This window comes from Helianthus annuus, chromosome 8, assembly GCF_002127325.2.
Source record: "Helianthus annuus cultivar XRQ/B chromosome 8, HanXRQr2.0-SUNRISE, whole genome shotgun sequence".
Taxonomy (NCBI): Eukaryota; Viridiplantae; Streptophyta; class Magnoliopsida; order Asterales; family Asteraceae; genus Helianthus; species Helianthus annuus.
The window spans coordinates 5,151,919-5,171,480 of NC_035440.2; the positions used below are offsets into that span (position 1 = coordinate 5,151,919).

Consider the following 19,562-nt stretch of genomic DNA (forward strand, 5'->3'; position numbering starts at 1 on the left):
TGCAACCTGAGGGTCCTTACGGACCGCAAGGCTTGGGCCTTACGGTCTGCAAGCCCCTCTAACAGGCAGAAATTTTGACAGCTCGCAAATGTACTCCGAAATTCACCTTCTCAACCTCTTTTTCCACCTCCGTTCTCCTCCAATCATCATGTAACTTAAATATGACCTAAACCCTAATCCTCTACTATAAATCCAAGCCTTCTCTAACACATTTTCACTTTCCACAACCTCATTTCACTGTCAAACACTCCAAGATCTTCAAGAAAACTCCAACTTTTGGACAGATTAACACAAGTTAAAACTTGTGAGTTTTAACTTGCTTCTTCAACCCTTTCTTCTCATTTCTTGCTTTCTAACTCCTTGGATAACCTCTAGGGATGCTACCCAATGTTCACCAAGGTGTAACAAGGTGGTACATCACCACATTTAAGGTCCAAAGTGAGGTTTAAATTCCATTTATAAAACTTTCATCTCCTACAACTTTTACTTATCTTTCTTGGATGAACATGAACCAAACCTTGTCCCCAATTAACCTACATGTTGAGGGGCTTGAGTTGAGGTGTCATTCCAGAAAGTTTGAGGTTCAAACAACTCCAAATCAATCAACCTAAGTCACTAAACAACTTCCAAGTAATAAAGTGAACAAGACTACACCAAGTCTCTAAACACAATCCATGTTTGGAATGCACTCGTCTAGTCAAGTCACTTGGTTGTTTAGGTGATTTAGATGATTAGATATCTAAGTGGCTTCCTAGAAACCAAAATGAATCAACCACACCTCGTCTCCAATATTTGCCATGTTGGGTATGGTATGTACACGTCTTGGTTGCTCTCATTTGGCCACTTAGCAAATTTAGCTATTTCTACATTGTTATTCTTATTCTTGACCAACCGACATCATCAACTAAGTTGATGATTTTGTGCTTTGGTGAATCCATATAATGAGGTTAAATGGATGGAATTCATCCTATCTCCTTGCATGACTATTACATGATACCCTATAATACGTAGGACGATTATACATACTATATAACTATAAAATATCCAACCAACCAAATTTTAACACCAACCAAACTCATGGTTGAATGTTATGCATTATGGTGGATATTATCTTGGATTAAGATTCATCATACTTGGACTTCCAATGGGCGAAATAGTGCCCATGAAAAACACATAAACATGGTGTCCAAATTTGAGTGTTTTAACAAGATAATTTTTATGTAATTTCATACTAAGTTACAATTTTGCATACAAATTCCTAATCCAATCTGTCATACCCTCACACGCCTTGTTTATCCTTGAAGGCTAACTCGATGTTTCCCAAACTCTCAAATACATCAACTCACTTACGTAGAACTTCTATGTAAATCGTTAGCATACATGACTCTTTTTTCTTATTTTAACACACTTTGGGTGCAATATCTAAAAATTATCAAACTCACACTTGCAGAATAAATCACATGATTCAATCAACCAAGCCATTTATACATGCTAATGTGATATACTTTAGGATACTTAAATGCTACAAGCCATTCTTGCAAAATACTTGTCCTTAACTTCATGAGTCAACCTTAACATTTATAGCGCTATAGGAGTAGCACACCACCCTTAGCAAGGGTCTATGTTAAGCAATCATTCATATAATGATTTTGTTCGCTTCGGTGACAAGATTACGCAATGTGGACACAATTGGTTTAACATCTATTTGTTGCATGCTAGTTTATGTAATTTATACCTTAGTACACATTTTATGCCATGTTTGAATTGAGTCAAATTTCTATACGTATGCTAGTAGACAAACTTGTATGCTCACCAATGCTTTATGTGTTGACCATTACTCTAATATATATTGCAAAAAATTGATGACTGAGACGTTTCAAGAAATCTATTAGGATGGACTTAGAAACGCACTATTTAAATTTATGTATTTCCTTTCATGTTAGTTGTGTTATGTTTCACTTGTTGTATTTCTTGTTTCCAAATGATGTACTTTGAATTTTAGTAATGAAATGAAAGTTATTTATTTAATTATTGTCACATTAGCAAGTTGTGAAGTCTTGAGCAATCTCGTTTCGTCTCACTCCGATGTTTCTGTCATCGGTTGGGGTGTGCCATACATTGATCGAAACCATGAAAGCGATACTGATACATGTTCCGATAATACCAATACCAATACTGGTGTTTTCGATCGAAATCAGATCAGTTCGTCACGGTATTGGTAAGTTACTGGCACCTGTATAACATGCAATGACATAGTTAAAAAATCATAGTAAACTTCGTTGAACATTCAAAAACGTAGATACAACGACAAGGTAAAAATTTGTATCTGTTACGCCCCAATCCTACTATTAAATACGTACAAATAAGTAGGAAAATATTTTTGAAAATTTCGACATGACCTATTCGTTTAACATCATAAACCACCTGTTTTACAAACCAAACTTTAACATTAAACATCTTTGACAAAAACCCAAAACAAACAAACAAGTCCACATTGGTCACGACATGATTTCCATCTACCAAATTTTACCCTACGACAAAGATGACAACATACTAACTAGACTTAAATACATAAGACCAAGACCTAAACCATTCCAAAAGGGCTTAACAACGGAAGCGAGAAGCGGGCGTAAACCATGTGTGCACGTTCCAAGTCGTCCAATCGCCTAAGTTGAGGATTTACCTACATTAAACATCAAACTTTAAAAAGTTAGTAAAGGCGCTTATTTAGTCCACAATACCAACATGGTAATTACAATCATCTATTTACGTCCATTTCTTATACGCATTCGATTACCCATTTAGCGAGTATGGCATACAATCTCATAATGAGATTTAAGCATTTCGCATTCGACCCGATAATATCGGGTTATATGCTTTCAACTTAAAATCTCTTATTCTATCCGTATAACGGATTGAACCTTCTTGCATACGATTTTGCTCACATGACCACCCGTTCTAGACGGATGGTCACATATCCTTACTCGACCTAGTCGTAAGGACCGGTCGGTTTGCATAACTTAGCATAATCCTTCTTTAGCATAAACGGATCCGCAAGGGATCTACCATTCTTTTACTAACATTGCAATTAACCATAACATAGGATAATTCTCATAACAAGGGTCGTTCAATATAATTACTAACAAATAAATAAAAAGTAAACTTTCGTATGAACGGATCATACCTCGGTCTTGTGAACCTTCCGGCTTCTTAGAGTTCGAGCCTTCTTCCTTTACACCTAAATCAACATGATCAATCATTCATTTAGTACCCAAACTTCATTCCATCATTTTTCCAATTTACACATAACTACTCATTCAAGCATTTCATCGAGCACCTAGTAGGCATTACCTTAATAAAGCATAGTGTACAACATTTAAAGCATAACTTGCTATTCCATCCTATACATCATCATTACTCAATCTATCTTTTACAATTTCTTTTATCTACATCAATTTAATTAGCCTTCGGGTACTACAAGCTGATTTACATGTAAAATTACATTTGTTCATCATTCCTATAATCCCCATATTCATAATCATAATTTCACAAAGTGGGTTTTTAGAGGCTTTCTTTCAATTAACTAAAATCAAGCATGATTTCTACTCTAGGGAGTATCCTTAACATCTAAACAACACAAATCATATCGCAATTCCATGATTGGGTCGAAACCCTAATTATAAACATCACCAAAATCAAAAATTCAGCTTACCACTTTACTAGATATACTTAGATGTTTGAAGTTTTAGCACATGCAGCAATTAAACCTTGATTTCTCCTTGTCAATTGGTGAATTCTTGCAAGAACAAGGTAACCCTTGTTTTTCCCCTGCCCTTGATCGATCCCCCACGTACAGAATGTTTTAACTTTAGTTAAAACATAATTAAACCCTATTAAGTGATAAATTTTTCATATTGCCCCCCTTTAATCTTGTTTAATGTTTAATTCAAGCACTTTCATGATTTTACCTATTCTCATGTTAAAATAAATTTGGGGTGTTACAACTCTACCCTCCTTAAAAGAGGTTTCGTCCCCGAAACCTGAGTACATAACAATTTAAATGTTGACATACCAAAGAGAAAAGGGTAGTATTTTCGCATTTCATCTTCTGATTCCCATGTAAGTTCCGAACCCTTTCGGTGTTGCCATTGTACCAACACTTGTCGGACCGCCTTGTTGCGGAGCTTCTTTACCTTGACATCTTTAATAGCTATTGGTCTTTCGACATAATTCAACCCCTCGTCCAACTCAATGTCATCGAGAGGTACTAACGCGGTTTCATCCGCAAGACATTTTCTCAGTTGCGACACGTGGAAGGTATTGTGAATTCCGTCTAGGGTAGGCGGTAATTCTAATCGATAAGCGACCCTTCCAACACGAGCCAAGATTTTAAACGGCCCAATATACCGAAGACCTAATTTACCCCGTTTTCGAAAACGGATTATGCCTTTCCATGGCGACACCTTCAACAGAACGAAATCTCCAACTTGAAATTCAATAGAACGCTTTCTCTTATCTCCATAAGCTTTTTGTCGATCCTGGGCAGCTTTCAAACGAGCCCTAATTAATTCATTCTTTTCATTTGTCATTGCTATTAAATCAATTGGCGCGAGCTCCCTTTGCCCCACTTCACCCCAACATACGGGAGTTCTACACTTCCTCCCATATAGTAATTCGTACGGTGCCATTTGAATGCCACTGTGGTAACTATTATTATAAGAAAATTCCACTAGTGGTAAATGGTCATCCCAATTTCCCCCAAAATCTAAGGCACACGCCCTCAACATATCAATAAGTGTTTGAATGGTTCTTTCTGACTGGCCGTCAGTTTGAGGGTGGTAGGCGGTACTTATGTGCAATCTCGTTCCCACGCTTTCGTGAAATCTTTGCCAGTAGCGAGAGGTAAATCTAGTATCACGATCCGAGATGATTGACACAGGCACCCCATGTCGAGACACGACCTCGTTCATGTAGATTTCCGCCATTTTCTCGGAAGAATAAGCTTCTTTAATGGGTAGAAAGTGGGCGCTTTTCGTAAGTCGATCTACGATTACCCATATTGTATCATACCCCTTTTTCGTTCTTGGAAGCTTGGTTACTAAATCCATCGTTAGTTCTTCCCATTTCCACAACGGTATCCCCAATGGTTGTGATTCTCCGTAAGGCTTTTGGTGTTCTGCCTTCACTTGAGAACACGTTAAGCATTTTGCGACATACTTGACGATATCGCGTTTCATGCCCGGCCACCAATAGTTGGTTTTTAAATCTCGATACATCTTTGTAGCCCCAGGGTGGACCGAATATCGTGACTTATGTGCTTCATCGAGTAGTGCGGCTTTGACTTCACAAAATCGGGGTATCCAAATTCGGCCGAATCGCGTCTTGAGTCCGGTCGAATTTTCTTCTAATTTATCAATAACGCCTTTCAATCTTTCTCTCCTTAAGTCTTCTGCTCCAAGAGACTTTCTTTGAGATTCCCGTATAGTTTCAAGTAATCGTGGCGTAACTACCATCTTCATGGACTTTACACGGAGAGGAGACGGATACTCTTTTCGGCTTAACGCATCGGCTACCACATTTGCTTTCCCCGGGTGATAGAGGATATCACAATCATAATCTTTGATAAGTTCTAGCCATCTTCGTTGCCTCATATTCAGATCTTTCTGTTCAAAGAAATACTTGAGGCTCTTATGATCCGAGTAAATCGTACATTTCGCACCGTATAGGTAGTGTCTCCAAATCTTTAAGGCGAACACTAATGCTGCCAATTCCAGATCGTGTGTTGGGTAGTTCACCTCGTGAGGCTTTAGTTGCCGCGACGCATAAGCAATAACCTTTCCCCTTTGCATCAAAACACAACCTAACCCCTGATGGGAAGCATCTGAATAAACAACCAAATCTTCAGTTCCATCTGGTAACGTCAGGACCGGAGGACTCGACAATTTCTCCTTCAGTATACGAAAAGCCTCTTCCTGTTCCTTACCCCACACAAACTTTTCTTTCTTTCTCGTCAGTCTGGTTAGAGGTAGAGCTATCTTCGAGAAATCCTGTATAAACCGCCTATAGTATCCCGCGAGGCCTAGGTAACTCCTTATCTCAGTCGGACTTTTCGGGGAAACCCATTTCATTACAGCATCAATCTTTGATGGATCCACTAAAACACCTTCCGCATTGATCACGTGGCCTAGAAACTGCACCTCCCTGAGCCAGAAGGCGCATTTTGAAAATTTTGCGTAAAGTTTCTCCTTGCGGAGAGTTTCAAGTACTTCACGCAAGTGCCTTGCGTGCTCAGCTTTGCTTCGCGAATAAACTAAGATATCATCTATGAATACTATTACTGATTTGTCTAACATGGGTCGGCACACCCGGTTCATAAGACCCATAAATGCAGCCGGCGCGTTTGTCAACCCAAACGACATGACTAGAAATTCATAGTGCCCATAACGGGTTCTAAATGCAGTCTTTGGAATATCCTCTTCCCGTACTCTAACTTGATGGTACCCCGAACGCAGGTCTATCTTGGAGAACCAGCTCGCCCCTTGTAATTGATCAAAAAGGTCGTCAATTCTAGGTAAAAGGGTAGCGGTTCTTTATGGTCAGTTTGTTTAATTCTCTATAGTCGATGCACATGCGCATTGACCCGTCTTTCTTTTTAACAAAAAGGACGGGTGCTCCCCAAGGCGACACACTCGGGCGTATGAAACCCTTATCTAAAAGATCTTGCAACTGTGTCATTAATTCTCGCATCTCAGTGGGGGCAAGTCTATAGGGAGCCTTCGCAACAGGCTTCGCACCCGGATTTAATTCGATGCGAAACTCTATCTCCCTTTCGGGAGGAAGTCCCGGCAGTTCTTCCGGAAATACATCCGGAAATTCGTTCACGACCTCAACGTCTTCAAGCTTCGGGAGGGTTTGTCGGGCATCTCCTACATAAGCTAAGTATGCTCTACTCCCGTTAAGTAAGTACTTATAAGCTTGGACCAAGGTACACAACTTGGTTTCCACGTTTCTCTCTCCTTGAATACTTAATTGTTTTCCACTTGGAGCTTGAATAACCATCACTTTAGTTTCACAGTTAATCTCCACATGGTGTCGCGCCAACCAATCCATCCCCACGATCATTTTAAATTCCCCCAAAACCATGGGTATCAGGTCGATGTCAAATTCTTCGTCTTCTATAGTGAATTTACAATTTCTACAAACCTCATGTAACATATACATCTTGCTATCGGCTATTTCTACTTCTAAAGGCATTGGCATTCGTTCGATCTTAAAGGACGGATGTTGTATAATTTCATTCGAAATAAATGACATAGTAGCTCCAGTATCGAATAGAACATAAACCGGTATGGAGTTTAGTAAAAAGATACCTGAAATCACATTCGGGAGAGACTTGGCTTCTTCGGATGTAATTTGGTACATTCTACCCTTGGCCCTAGAACCTTCTTGTTTCTTATCTTCCTTCTTCGACTCTTGCTGGAGTTTCGGGCACTCAGATTTGATGTGCCCCTTTTCGAAACAGTTGAAACAAGTTTTTGGGCTACTCGGACATTGATAAGATGAGTGTCCCTCCTTACCGCATTTGTAACACCCTTTCTTGCCTAACAAACATTCCCCCGTATGAAGTTTTCCACAAGTCTTGCACGGCGTGATACCACTCTTCGACTTATCCTTTCTTCCTTGCTCTTGATACTTCCCCTTTTTGGTCGGGGTCGAATTTCCACCTTTTTCATTGGGTCTCTTTTCTCCACGCTCTTCTTGCCTCTTGATCTCGATTTCTCTATCCCGCGCTAGATTGATGAGCTCATCAAGAGTCTCGCACTTCGAGGGAGTGATGAACTCCCTAAATTTCGCCTTTAATACGCCATAAAAGCGGTTAATCTTCATCCTTTCAGTTTGCACAAACTCTCCACAAAACTTCATCTTATCCAAGAAAGTGTTTGATATCTCATTTATCGTCTCGTTCTTCTGTCGGAGGCGTAAGAAATCCTCCTGAATCTTATCAATGGCTGACTGAGGGCAGTGATATTTCATAAAGGGATCCTTAAACTCTTGCCAGGTCATCGTTTGGAGTCTTTCTTCGCCTATTTCCTTGCTATGCGCATCCCACCAGTCTTTTGCCTGGAGGGTGAGTTGACTCGTAGCAAACATCACTTGATCTTCTCTATCACACCGGCTTCGTATAAACACTGCCTCCATGTTTGAAATCCATCTTTGGCATGCGATCGGATCAATTTTACCATCATACGTTGCCGGATTGCACGCCATAAAATCTTTATACGTGCATCGTCATTCCTTGCCTTTACTTCTAGACCCCTCAATTAGTTCTTTCAATTCCTCGATCTTACTGGTCATCATAGCATCTACGACTCCCAAAACCCGGCTTTCTACCTCTTGAGCCAACCGTGGAAGATTGGCTTGCATAACCCCTTCCGCTACTTCCGTAACTTTGTTCTCGTACGCTTCTTGTCTAGCCACATCGTCATTATCATTAACGTTGCTTGCATCAGCCATCTATACAATAGCATATTTCCGTTTAATACAAATCACAAACTTTCAGTATATATCATTGTTCATTAATCAGCATTTACTTAGCTCATCTCATACAATTCGGTTTATCACTTTACATTCTTACGAATTCGTTCTTGTTGAAATCACCATTTGTGATTACATACTCCTGTTAAGCCTTATATGAATTCGGTTTTGTCATAAAAGGGGTCTTTGGATAGCCCAGCAACACATAACGTGTGGAACAAAAGAATTCAGCAAGTCGGCATTGTGTAAGCCGTCGGCGACGGCTAACATGCCCGTCGGCGACAGGCTCTTAAAACGAGCGTCGGACATGTGCACCCGTCGGCAGGGTGTTAGGGCGTCGGATGGGGGTACCCCGTCGGCGACGGGTGTCTGGCCGTCGGTGACGGCCAGCCGTTTGCTTAATCGCTGCAGCTTCGTTTTTAACGTTTTAATTCTTTCTCGAGTTCGTTTTTCAGTCATATAGTACCTGGAATTCATTATTTTGCTACCCATACTACTTATTTCACATTCTTAACTCAAATTTTATATCTCAAACTCATTACATATACTAGTATCCATCGGGAAATTAAATTATTACCTCGTTGGCGATCTTGGAACGAGCACACCTTCGCGAGAGCCATTGGTTTGAGTTCAAGCGCTATTACTCCAGCTTGAATCCCTCAAACCTAGGCTCTGATACCAACTTGTTACGCCCCAATCCTACTATTAAATACGTACAAATAAGTAGGAAAATATTTTTGAAAATTTCGACATGACCTATTCGTTTAACATCATAAACCACCTGTTTTACAAACCAAACTTTAACATTAAACATCTTTGACAAAAACCCAAAACAAACAAACAAGTCCACATTGGTCACGACATGATTTCCATCTACCAAATTTTACCCTACGACAAAGATGACAACATACTAACTAGACTTAAATACATAAGACCAAGACCTAAACCATTCCAAAAGGGCTTAACAACGGAAGCGAGAAGCGGGCGTAAACCATGTGTGCACGTTCCAAGTCGTCCAATCGCCTAAGTCGAGGATTTACCTACATTAAACATCAAACTTTAAAAAGTTAGTAAAGGCGCTTATTTAGTCCACAATACCAACATGGTAATTACAATCATCTATTTACGTCCATTTCTTATACGCATTCGATTACCCATTTAGCGAGTATGGCATACAATCTCATAATGAGATTTAAGCATTTCGCATTCGACCCGATAATATCGGGTTATATGCTTTCAACTTAAAATCTCTTATTCTATCCGTATAACGGATTGAACCTTCTTGCATACGATTTTGCTCACATGACCACCCGTTCTAGACGGATGGTCACATATCCTTACTCGACCTAGTCGTAAGGACCGGTCGGTTTGCATAACTTAGCATAATCATTCTTTAGCATAAACGGATCCGCAAGGGATCTACCATTCTTTTACTAACATTGCAATTAACCATAACATAGGATAATTCTCATAACAAGGGTCGTTCAATATAATTACTAACAAATAAATAAAAAGTAAACTTTCGTATGAACGGATCATACCTCGGTCTTGTGAACCTTCCGGCTTCTTAGAGTTCGAGCCTTCTTCCTTTACACCTAAATCAACATGATCAATCATTCATTTAGTACCCAAACTTCATTCCATCATTTTTCCAATTTACACATAACTACTCATTCAAGCATTTCATCGAGCACCTAGTAGGCGTTACCTTAATAAAGCATAGTGTACAACATTTAAAGCATAACTTGCTATTCCATCCTATACATCATCATTACTCAATCTATCTTTTACAATTTCTTTTATCTACATCAATTTAATTAGCCTTCGGGTACTACAAGCTGATTTACATGTAAAATTACATTTGTTCATCATTCCTATAATCCCCATATTCATAATCATAATTTCACAAAGTGGGTTTTTAGAGGCTTTCTTTCAATTAACTAAAATCAAGCATGATTTCTACTCTAGGGAGTATCCTTAACATCTAAACAACACAAATCATATCGCAATTCCATGATTGGGTCGAAACCCTAATTATAAACATCACCAAAATCAAAAATTCAGCTTACCACTTTACTAGATATACTTAGATGTTTGAAGTTTTAGCACATGCAGCAATTAAACCTTGATTTCTCCTTGTCAATTGGTGAATTCTTGCAAGAACAAGGTAACCCTTGTTTTTCCCCTGCCCTTGATCGATCCCCCACGTACAGAATGTTTTAACTTTAGTTAAAACATAATTAAACCCTATTAAGTGATAAATTTTTCATATTGCCCCCTTTAATCTTGTTTAATGTTTAATTCAAGCACTTTCATGATTTTACCTATTCTCATGTTAAAATAAATTTGGGGTGTTACAGTATCATTCGGTTTCAAAGACTTATATATCAGTATTCATCTTGTAACACTTAAAAGCGAAGATGTAACAAAAATTCGGAAGGACCGTAAAAAACAATTTTTTTTAACTTTATTAGAATTATGGCAATGTCTATTAACTTTACTAAAGTTTAGGGGCATGAGTGTAAATTTGGTTAGAGTTCAAGGATGCTAAATTTTAGGGGCAGAAGTCTAAACTTGGTTAGAACTCAGGGATATTATTGAAACAATTATAATTTTGGAAAAAAAAAACTTATAAGGTGACTTGCAGGAAATCGAACTCACTTCCCTCAACTAGAATACTAATAACCCATCCATCACACCACCTACACATTTTGTGTTTTCTACGATTTCCATGTGTATAAATGATAAACCGTTGATTGGGAATTCAAAAAAAAAACATGCAACTTAGTGTATGTCACACGTCATTCACAAATTGGGCCACGGCCAACCTCCGCCAATCACGACAAACAACCGCCCATCTTTTCCAATTAAATGCAAGAACTATTCATGATCCTTCGTAAATTTTATGTTTATAATTTTTTTTAACTTTATTAGAATTATGGCAATGTCTATTAACTTTACTAAAGTTTTGGGGCATGAGTGTAACTTTGGTTAGAGTTCAAGGATGCTAAATTTTAAGGGCAGAAGTCTAAACTTGGTTAGAACTCAGGGATATTATTGAAACAATTATAATTTTGAAAAAAAAAACTTATAAGGTGACGTGCAGGAAATCGAACTCACTTCCCTCAACTAGCATACTAACAACCCATCCATCAGACCACCTACACATTTTGTGTTTTCTACGATTTCCATGTGTATAAATGATAAACCGTGGATTAGGAATTCAAAAGAAAAAAAACATGCAACTTAGTGTATGTCACACGACATTCACAAATTGGGCCACTGCCAACCTCCGCCAATCACGACAAACAACCGCCCATCTTATCCCATTAAATGCAAGAACTATTCATGATCCTTCGTAAATTTTATGTTTATAATTATGGCATTTTTAGATATTGGTCATGATATCAAAATTATATGCTATAAACCTTGGTTGTATATACGTTGCAAGGTAACCTAATTTGGATATAAGCATTGTATAAACTCAATGTGTAAAGGAATATTATGTTTTCACTAATTAATCTCTTATTAGATCATCTATAATGGGTAAGACTTTCTAAGGAGCATTTTTCGTCACATCATCATCTTAACGCTCATTTAAAAAATGTGTAATGACTAACGCCGATTAATGCCCTTTCAATCATTATGTTCCACTTTTTTCTCCTCATTCGGTGTTATACTAGAAACGTTCCTCCCTCTTCATGCCCCTATAACGCCCAGAGGGATGGCAGTGGGGGCGTTATCAAGCTCCAATGCGCCCCTATAATGCTCATTACGCATGGCCCTATGTAAAATTAGTCCACATAGCTACAAAGAAGTAACTATAAGTTCCGTCAATTTCATAATGTAACTACGTTAGGAAAATGATTACAACTTCAGATGTTGATCAACTATACTGAATAATGGAAAATGATTACAACTTCGGATGTTGATCAAGTGTGGTACAACGATTGATTGCTAAAAGTGTTCGTAAGCTTCTGCTTGTAGTGTGTATATGCGAAAGTGAGAATGTGTCTAACAACACTTGATCAACACCTTTTAATATAAAGATAACAAGATATCCGAAAACTATGCTAGACCACGTCCACTCCCATGACCGTCGTGGAATAAGCATGTGCAGCTTCTATAACGAATTATCTCCAAGATTCCAGCTTAGACTCGGTCCACCACGTTGATATCATGCATATGAACAAAAGAAAATATCGAGAACAATTGTTAGAAACTATAAGAAATAATAAGGATTCTTGATCCTCCGAGACCCTGCACTATACGTTAAGGATAAGTTACCTAGGCGACGCCTCAGAATATGGGATCATCATAATAAAAATCTAGTCCCTAACAATTATTATTATTATTATTATTATTATTATTATTATTATTATTATTATTATTATTATTATTATTATTATTATTATTATTATTATTATTATTATTATTTAGTTAATTTACGTTTCTAACTCTGAACTTTAATAGAGTTATCATATGACCCCTACACACTAATAATTCTTTTTTACAAACGAGTTATGTGTATACCCCTGAACTTTAATAAATTAATGTACCGAAGTTTGATAATAAATTCTTTTCTATATACAATTTACGTTTCAACCTTTAAACTTTAATAGAATTATCATACGACCTTAAAGTTTAATGTTGGGATTGAACCCTACAGAGGAACAGATGATGTTAAGCCAAAACCGGTTCTGAACAGTGGATTCATCATAAGAAGCAGTTTGCACTAAACTTTCCCCTTGAATGTGACTCAAACATCTGATATGCTCCAAAGTACTGCTTCTATAAACATCTGCTGACCTACAACTACTGATTCTACACAAGGACTGATGAAGACTAAAAGCTCTGCTGTTCAATCTGCTGTCTTGAGTCAAGCACTGCTGATCATGACAAGTACTGCTGGGTTCACAGCAGTGGAATGATGCAGCAGCAGTTTTATTCTTTTTGTGTAATATAATGTAATAATCAGTAGTTAGCAAAGCAGTAGTTGTATAGATCAGTAGTTAGAGTTTGTTAGGTTGTTAGATGTCACTTTCATGGTGACGTCAGCTGAGATGCTTCAGTGGTTTGGACTGCCTATAAATGGAGCAGTACCCTGTACTGTTACATTTGATTTTAACTGAGTGGATTCTTCTTCTTCAGTCCAATCCTTTCATCTTGTGCAACCAACCTTGGGGTATCAGGCTGAGGGGGAGCTTAGTATTGTAAGCATGCTTGTAATCATTTGCTTTGTAATTTAATCATTCGACTTAATGTGAAGCAAGTGTTTATCATACTATTCTCTTCTTTGGATTGTGTTTACAAAGTTTGTATTCATTTCCACTGCACTTTACATTGTTACATATTCATTGATCTGTCAAGTTCATGCAAACAAACACAATCATGAGAGCCTCCGATCCTAACAATTGGTATCAGAGCTTGGACAGTCAAATTCGATCTAACAATCAATTTGACATAACAGTTCAGCTCAAAATTCATTGATACTAAGGTTGATTGTATTTAGTTGAAAAACAGAGTCACGAGAAATCATGTTCAAAGTGATGACTCAAAAGCTCTGTAAAACAACCAAGATGTCATAAGATTCACAAATCTCATACAACAAGTGATATCATGCATAAAAACACCTATAGCGCTCAGATCTGAAAATATGTCTGATAACTATGGTATAATCTCTTTATTTTACAAAATTGATTTCAATTGTTGTTATGAAGTTGTGATGTTTTTATCATGACTGCTGCTAAGGTGTTTACCTCATGTCAACGAAAATCTATGTTCGGATGATAACATTAGTGTTTTTGTTAGCATAAAAAGAGGAAAATTAAAACTTTAGCTATTTAGATCTTATGTATTGAAAAACAGGTTGAAAATCCTCTAAAAGGACCAAAAGTCAACTATGTTAAAAATACATTAAGAAAATCAGCAGTCAAAATATCCAGATCATGAGTAATGTGGAAATTGGCATAAGCAAGTGCAAAAATGTCCAAATCTCTCAAAACATTGCTGAAAATGATTTTGGATTGAGTATTCTTTCCTTGAAAACCTTCCAGTAAAAGTTTCAATACTCTTATATGGAAAGGGTAAAAAGGGAAAGAAGAAAAATTACAAAAACTCAAAAGTGTGTTTATCTCAAAACTTTTGAATTCAAAAGAAAAGAGTATAAACCCAAAACACTTAAGAGTCCACAGGTTAATCCTAGAAAAGGAAAACCAAAAATAGATCTGCATTTTTGGTCAAACATAATGTCATCAATCAATTATGCTCAATCACTGAATCAGGGAAGTTCAGGTAACAAAAGTATCTCCAGATATTTTTCAATAAAGAGGAATAGGCCAAATTTCTCAGAAATTATTCACATGGTAATAAGGTTCACAAAGAACTTTCAAAACCTTGGTGAACGAGCTCCTCATGGTAACAATCAACTGACAAGGAAATGGTACCAAACAGTGGTTACAAGACCTTGGTTCAAACCACTAACCATTGTCCTAAGCTTGAGAATGAAATGATCTTGACCTTATTCGAAGTTACTTTAACTCTTGAGACACGCCAGATCTAATTGATTCTATTATCAGAAAACTTTTACTCTTTTTCTTTGTAAAGTTTTCTCCAAATAAAACAGGATATATTATTCTTTATTTTTCCTTAAGAATGATATCCTTTGCACTTCTACTTGTTTTTGATAGTAAAAGTTCAATCACCTGTTGGGATATAGAATCCTTTTATTTTTGCATTGGGTGATATATTCCTTGATAATGAATCAAAAGGAAATGGTGAAATAGTTAGGATCATTTCAAACTCAAGTTTCCATCTCATATCAAAGTTGATTGTTAACAAATTTCAAACATCTGGTTGCTCATGTTTTACTCTAAGTTCTCAAAAGGAATATTAAAACACAAAATGGGTGATCAAAGCTAAATGTGATGATCATCTGGGATACTCAACCACTGTCAAAATCTATATAAGTGTTCAAAACTTGAAATAGATAAGTGGTAAAACCTGAATGCAAGTGCCAGAAAATTTTCTACATTAAAAATCCCTGTAAACCCTGTTGATATGATTAATTCTGATAAATTAGCATCTAAAATGTGTTTGTCAAGAATTTGATTCTGCAGGTGACCCACATTCATCATCAACAGATCTTGGACATGATACTAAAATCATTTCCATCATCAGAGCAGCAGATATACAAAACAGCTGTTAAAGCTCATCCGTTTGATCAAATTGCTTTCTAATTCTCTACCACTACTTCACCAAACCACTGTTGATAAATATTCATCAAAAAAAAATTATCAGTATGCCAAACCCCTTCTTCAAATCCTTTCACATCCATTTCAAGTCACTGGTGGATCATCAAAGTCACCAGCAGTGGTTAGCTCAGATGATTCACATCTGCAGCTCCACCTGTTAAAAACATTAATCCTCTTTAAAACTCAACCATTTCACCATTTTCTTGGCAACATCAATGAAAAGGATTCTTTCAAAAAGGCTATCCTAAAACATGTGTCTTCTTGCTGACTCTCTACCACTCCATCAACAAGTCAAAATGCCATAAAGCATTGAAAGACAAAAGGTTGGGTAGTTGTCTTCTAAGAAGAGCTTCAGCAGTTCAGTGACAACAAGCTTGTAAATCTTGTGCCACAACCAAAGGATGAGAATCTATTTGGCAAAAAGTGGGTCCTCAAAGAACATTGCATATGTTGAAGCATGGTTGTCAAGTTTTATCAAACTCAAAACAAGTACAAACATCAAGGTGTTATTGATTGTGCACATGCAACATATATTTCCAACCACTGATTGAAGAATATTATGATGCTGCTGTTGCTGAAAAGTCCAACTGTTTGTAACTTCAAAATATGTTATTGGATTTCGATATAAGTTGCTAAATAGACTTCTTTTATGCAGGAATGTCAAGTAGCTGAAATATATCATCAAAAATCCAGTATCTCATTCATCCATCATCACTTGACATCAGACACCACTTTGTGGGGGATTACTATAAAAAGGTTTGATTTCATTTTAACATGTCCATCCTAAAGATCAGTTGGTAGATGTACAAACTAAAGAATTGGATTCATCTACTATTGAAAAACTTGATCCCTATGATTGGAATGCTAAACATGGATTAAAGCAAGCTTTCTTGTAATTCCATGTGTAAATAGCATAAAAATGTTTTTAGAAAAATCAAAAATAACCTTAAAAATAGTTTAAAATTGAATTTTTCAATAAATCCTCAAAGTCTGTTTCCAAAACACAAGCAGAGGTGCTTGAGCAGAATTTAGTAGCAACCACTGCTCCTCGGGTATCTGCTGCTGAGCCCACTGCTCAAGGTGATCACAACAGCAAAACAACTGCTGTGAAACCCACACCTAAATCCACCAAAAGACCAAAACTAAAGAAAATTCAAAAGCCACCCAAACCTACAATAAAGGCAACTCTGGAAGATGAGATCCCAGAGCAACTGCCAGTGACAACACAAAAGTCACTAGAAACCACTGCTGCTACTTCCTCACAGCAGATGGTAGAAAGGTCTCAACCCATGCCTCAAACTCCTCATGCTTCTTCTAAAAAAGAACAGGTTGTAAGAACAGGGACACCAAATTATGATGCTCTGGAATCACTTGATTCCATCATCCACAGCCCAATGCCCGGGGTAAATTCACTTTCAACTCCCATCATCATTTCATAAATACCACCATCAATAATGACCTTGTTGCATGCTTTGGATATAACTCAGACATAAATCAGTTCCTCTCAACCACTGTAACACATCGAAATTTTGTGTCCAATAATGTGTCAACACGTGTCATTAGTTTACACGTGGCATTAGATATTCAATAAAGGACTAAAGTTGACAAACCTTGAAAGTATGTAAATTCGAGGGTTATAAATGTCAACAAAGGGTAAATATACTGTATAGTAACCCTAAACGATGCTCGTACTTTCAAACAAATAAATCATGGATCGTACGGAAGCGAAACGCGGAAGAAAGTGAGAGATCACAAGCTGCAGGGGTTAACTGTGTCAACATATTTAATTATACCTCTGAGTGACCCTTTGACGAACCCGAGGCTTTGTAACAGTAAAATACGCTCACTAAAATGTACTATATAAACTTCGCAAAGTTCCGTTCTAGAACGAGAAAGTTATGATCAAATTCGTACGAGAAGGGTTAAAAGCGTCAACAATGAAAGTTAAGGCTTTCCAAATAATTAACAAACTAACCGGGGACTTAACAATGCGGGTAAATAACACGAGGCCCTTAGTTGTAAATAATCGAGGACCAAATCGCAAAGTTAACCCTTCAAACCCGAAAGGTCAGGTTAATAATTACTAAAGATTTTGTTAATAATTACTAAAGATTTTGTTAATAATTACTAAAGATTTTGTTAATAATTATGTAACACCTCGAAAAATTTCGTCCAATAATGTCTTGACACGTGTCATAAAGTTCCGTTATGTGAAAACATACTTTAGAGGGACTAAAAGTGACAAACGGTGAAAACTATGGAACGTAAGGGTCCAAAGTGTCAACAATGGATAAATAGACTCTATGATAACCCTACATAATGTTCATAACCTTTAACGGATGGTTCATGGATCATACGACGCGGAAATTGCACAAAAGTGAAGTATTTCAAACTATAGGGGCCAAAAGTGTCAACATGTTTAATTTATACCTCTGAGTGAACTTTTGGCAGACCCGAAGCTTTGTATAGCTAAAATATACTCACTAGAATATGTGGTAAAAATTTCATGAAGTTTCGTCAACGTATGAGAAAGTTATGGCCAAAACCGTACTTAAGGGACTAAAAGCGTCAACGTCGAATTTCAGGGATTTTCGGTTGAGCGCAAAGTTATCCGAGGGCATTACCATGTTGGTAAAAGTCCTAAGGTTCTTAGAAACCAAGTTTGGGGGTTTACGGGTCGAGAAAAGTAGCCGAAACATCGCATACAAGCTCAGGGACCATTTCTGCCAAGTTTGGAAAGTTGTTGGCTGATCAGGAGGGTCAGGCGACCCGCCTGGGAAAGCCCAAGCGGGCCGCGTGGGTCTGCCAGCGAGCAGAAAATCGTTTTGGGTCAAATTGAGTCCGAATTTGAGTGCATTACAGTTGTTTCTTGCCTCCTTTTGCACCAATAACAAGCCTTGCATGCCTACATCAACAGTACCCTCGAATTTATGGCCATAAATCAGATTGAAAGGCCATTTCTTGATCATTTTTCATGGTAACTAAGTGCTCTCAACATTCAAGAACTTCAAGGCAGATTCCTGGAGACAATCTGAGCAACAAGGCTGACTTCTAGTGTTCACTAAACACCTATAGGACCTTTGTAAGCTTTCAATTCGTTCTTTAATCCATTCTTGTTGTGATTATTGATAAAAGTCAAACTGGGTGTTCATAACCTTTGACTTTCCGATTAAACGGATTCCTATCAGTCATTTCTCGAATTGAAACTTGTTATAGATTGGTATTTATGTGGGAAACAAACCCTCTAAAGGGTACTACCTGATTCCCACTACATGCATGATAAATGTCGAGTCAAACCTATTTCTAAAAAGTCAACAGAATTGATTTTCGCAAAAATAAGCTTGAATGTTAATATATTAGACATGCAATCTGATTGATCATTATAAATAACTTGTAACACATATAAGAATGTGTTTTAATCATCATCAACTCGACAATCTATAGTATAGCCACGAATCGGAACCGAAAGTCTTGTAAAACGATTATTTCGTAGGCTATCGATTCGGATTCGTACATGCATGTTCGAGATCTGTATTGGAAAGTATTTTTGACTATTTTTATTTTAGTTAAACTTTCTGGAAATTTTATGTCATAAGTCTATGCTTAGCCTATTCGAATGCATGTTCCCGATTTGTGCATAAAGTTGACTATTTTGCCCTTTTTGATTTAAAACGGGATTTTTGGAAAAGTGAAAGGATAGAAATCTTTATTTCTAATATATGAACTTGCACCGAAAATTTCGGATCAGTTGGAGGTCCAGATTGTGAGTTATGG

At 37.3% G+C, this 19,562-nt stretch overlaps 1 long non-coding RNA gene across 1 annotated transcript; it reads right to left on the reverse strand.

Moving 5' to 3' along the window:
* Positions 1-9,490: 9,490 nt before the first annotated feature.
* LOC110870767 lies at positions 9,491-10,740 on the reverse strand. The gene is made up of 3 exons (XR_002553222.2): positions 10,605-10,740; positions 10,077-10,130; positions 9,491-9,575 (listed from the first exon to the last, which is right to left on the reverse strand). It is a non-coding gene; the product is annotated as an uncharacterized LOC110870767 (long non-coding RNA).
* Between the last annotated feature and the right edge of the window lie 8,822 nt (positions 10,741-19,562).